Raw genomic sequence first — 4,187 nt, forward strand, 5'->3', positions numbered from 1 at the left:
GATATGCCAAAAACAGTAACAACAAGTTTCACAATGGAGACATTACTGGTGCCCGCTCGCGCAAATAGATGAGCAACAGGATGATAGCAGTGACAGCAGTGAAATTACACTTGTTTTGGGCCTAGCACCCACCCTTCGAGTTATGCCAACCTCAAATGTCTCAGGACACTAACATATGCTCCCTGGGGGATGAAATTGCCCTGAGAATGGTTGAGAATGAGGCAAATCCTCTCCTTTCTGAGTCTTCAGCATCACTTTGCTCCTATCCTTCTCTTGGTTTTCTTGGTTACCCTTTGGTTGACAGTAGCAAGTTTCAGAAGTACACCTTCACATCTGGATATGTGTGTTCCTCACTACCAAAGTCTACCACAGCCAAAGTTCTAGCTCTCTCACATACTTTGCTCTCCGGGACCTTTTGAAAGACTTTGGACTGTACTCAATGTCAAGAGCACTCTTTTCACAAATGCATTCTCTCTCCTGCTAAACTGTAAGTTCTACCATTGCCACTTTTTTGACTCAGCTATACACTCCTTTCTCTACACAGTGCCAGTCTCTCCACACCAGGAAAAAAAAGGTTAGGACAGTCACTAAAGCAACTTTTGAAGAACAAAACATCTAATTTAGGACCAAACAGAAATAACTCAATAATCTATCCATTCCGGATATTGCCAGCTGCTGTAAAAATGTAAAAATATTAAGGCCCTGGTGCTAGACTGGTTTCTAAATAACTCTAATATAGTTCTGACATTACAAGAAGACTTCTGAAATAAAAGGAGGATAACTCTATTAAGCACGCAGACCATTTGAATGAAAGCTGAGAAGGAGAGAAGCCCCAAGGGCAGAGAACCAAGAGACTTGATTGGCAGTTCTGACAATAGTACCCACCGGGGGCACTGGAGAGAGCTCAGAGCTAGTCATTTAGCATTTAAAGATGCTGTTGTCTGTCTGCTCATTCAAAGGGAACAACAACCTGTTTTTCATTTTGCTTGGCTGGCTGGCTTTCTTGTTTAAGATTCAGCACATAATCTAGGATGCTGGGTTTTATGGAACTATTTCCCCCAAATGACTAACAGTTCCATTTCTAATATAACCACCATGGCAGAAAAGTCAGCAAGGGAGAGTCTGTCAATTTCAGCAACTGGCTGAGGCCCCTGAGTCTTTCAGCAATACTGCTTCTTGTTACAGGTGAAAATACAGAAAAAAATTATTAAACGAGTGGAAAACTCCATTCATTGGGCACATAGACAATATAACTCTAAAATTACAGAAAGAATAAGAATCCAGAGCCAGGTTGGTGTAATTACAGATTGGTAATTTTATGTTAAATCATTTACTGCAAGAGAAAGCCAGAAGATATCACAAACCAAATTTAATTTACCTTGAAAATAATTAGTGACTTGGGATGGAAAATTTCTTTGAAATTAATTATTGCTGATCAAATTTACCAGGTGTCTGTCAGCAGAATGGGCAATCTTCAGAGAGACTTTTTCTCTCTTTGAGGGCTGCTGAAAAAATCCACTGGATTCTGATCTAAAGCCCCTGTGGCATTAAATGAGCTGTATTATCAGAGTGTCAGATGAGCTTCAAAATGCATGGGAACAACAGCAGAAAAGCAATATCTGAACCAAAAACTCAAGTTTCATTTCAGGGCCTTAGCCTGTCAGTAACCCTGGTAACTGTCAAATCCTTTGTGTGAATGAGGAGAGATGAATGTCTCCTTCACCCACCACACACTCTCAACTATTGAAGGCACAAAATCCAATGGAGTGTCACTTCACATTTCTAAGGTGCAAATCACAGCACCCTCACTTGGAAGCATTGCAGGCGCCCAGCAAAGTTGTGAAGTCAATTAAATTTGTCAGTTGTGATTGGCAAGGAAATTGAAACAATAAAAGAGCTGGAAGTCTAAGCACCCCTGCCATGCCCCACCCACCCCTATAGGAAGGGAGGATGAAATCTAGGCAAATTTTTTTTATTGCACCAAGGTCTCCCATATTCAGGGTTTAAGTTAAAGAAGGTAAAGATAACAGTTTGGCTTCCTTGCTACAAAATTGTTATTACATTTTCCAGTGAGTTAAGGGGGGGGGGTGAGTCCACCTGGAAACACAATTGAAGGAAGGGTATGAATAGCCGCCCCAGACCAGAGAGAGTACAGGGGTTAATGATTCCTGAGTGCAAGCCAGGAGTAAGCCATGAGCACTAGCAGATGTGGCTTAAAATAGAGAGAAGAAAGAAAGAAAGAAAGAAAGAAAGAAAGAAAGAAAGAAAGAAAGAAAGAAAGAAAGAAAGAAAGAAAGAAAGAAAGAAAGAAAGAAAGAAAGAAAGAAGAGAGAGAGAGAGAGAGAGAGAGAGAGAGAGAGAGAAAGAAAGAAAGAAAGAAAGAAAGAAAGAAAGAAAGAAAGAAAGAAAGAAAGAAAGAAAGAAAGAAAGAAAGAAAGAAAGAAAGAAAGAAAGAAAGAAAGAAAGAAAGAAAGAGAAAGAAAGAGAGAGAAAGAGAGAAAGAAAGAAAAAAGAAAGAAGGAGGGAAGGAGGGAGGGAGGAAAGAAGGAAGGAAGGAAGGAAGGAAGGAAGGAAGGAAGGAAGGAAGGAAGGAAGGAAGGAAGGAAGGAAGGAAGGAAGGAAGGAAGGAAGGAAGGAAGGAAGGAAGGAAGGGAGAGAAAATAAAATAGCATCTCTATTCCATGTCCAAAGCATGTGCCAGTGAGTAGCTGTTGTTGTTGGGTGGAGGCCATACTTGTGCCCTCTGCCAGAGTCAACTGTTGGAAACCCTTGTTCCTGGTCTGTAGCTGCATCTGGAGGTGGATGAGCAGAGTGGTTTACCCAGGCCATGCATCAAAAGTATCTCAAGGCAGAGTGCGATGGGAGAGGGGAGAGAACAGAAAAAATGTATCTATCAGCAGATTCTTTTTTGAACATGTTGAGATTTGGACAGATATACATTCAGCTGGCAGAGGCCCCAGCCCAGTGTCCATTAGGAGAAGATGCTTCTTCTTCAGGGCACACAGCTCAGGGAGCAGACTGAAAACAACATGTCAGGTGACCACTAAACCAACATTTATGCACCTGAGGACTGTGTGGACCAGAGTTACCTAGCAGGAAAAAGATGATATGTTTAAATTAGGTGAATTCAAGGAAAGTTTATTAAGGGGAAGGAATTAGAAAGGATCCTAGAGAAATTTTAGATGGAAGGGACAATAGTCAGAGTACCTCTGGAACCCTACAAGAGAAAATCTGACAATGAGAGGTCATTCAACAGTTTGCAGACCTCTAAGCATCCCACTGGAGGCAATTCCACTAGAAATAAATCGATGGAATTAATATCCAATCTGACTCTTCTCCACCATTTTAAATTCCTTTTGGAACTCCCAGACTGCACTCCCCTGGAAAGCAGAGTGGCGGGAACCTGTGGCCATGGCCCTTGGTCAGGCTGGGGCAGAGAAGCAAGTGCTGACTCAGGGCCAGCAAGGATCTGCCAACGCAAGACAGGTTTTTCTGTCCTGTGTTCATCTTTGAATCATGATCAGTGACCTCTCCATGGGGCTGCCCAGGGACCTGGGGACATTAGGACATGTCTTCCGTCGGTCTTCCACCCTTCTCTTTTCTTTTTATCCTCTTTGCCTATGAATAAGAGAATTCCTCTTCCAGAACTAGATTTGCCAGCCTTCAGAAATTGGAATACTTTTCTCTGTTATTTCAAGTCATGTGGTTTAAGTTTGCACTTTAGTTGAAGGGATGGTGGCTGATATTATCTGGAAGGTTCCTGACAGCTTGCATTTTATGAGTTTGTCTGCTCTATAAAATATTAACTAGAAAAATATTAAGGTGTGCAAATATAGCAACCAACCCAGAGGGAAAACATGATGATACAATGTTTGATGTTTTGAAAAACATGAAAACTATCTGGAAACAAAGGAGAGAAAAAAAGGGGAAATGAAGCTGTTTCCTCCTTTTAGTACAAGCACGATGGTGTATGTTTTCTGTGGACAGCCCTGAGTCACCAAGGACTTAAAGGTTACTAATGAGTGTTTTTGCTTCTCATTTACAAATGTAATACATTCAGAAATTACTCTACCAGTCTATGTGGCTTTTAATTGAAACCTACCTCTCAGTGGAGATGAGCAGCTCTGTTTTCACTGCAGACGGGCCTGGTTGACTTTTTCTGCTTCAGAGTGACTCAGACATGAGTG

This window comes from Sorex araneus, chromosome 2, assembly GCF_027595985.1.
Source record: "Sorex araneus isolate mSorAra2 chromosome 2, mSorAra2.pri, whole genome shotgun sequence".
Classification (NCBI taxonomy): Eukaryota; Metazoa; Chordata; class Mammalia; order Eulipotyphla; family Soricidae; genus Sorex; species Sorex araneus.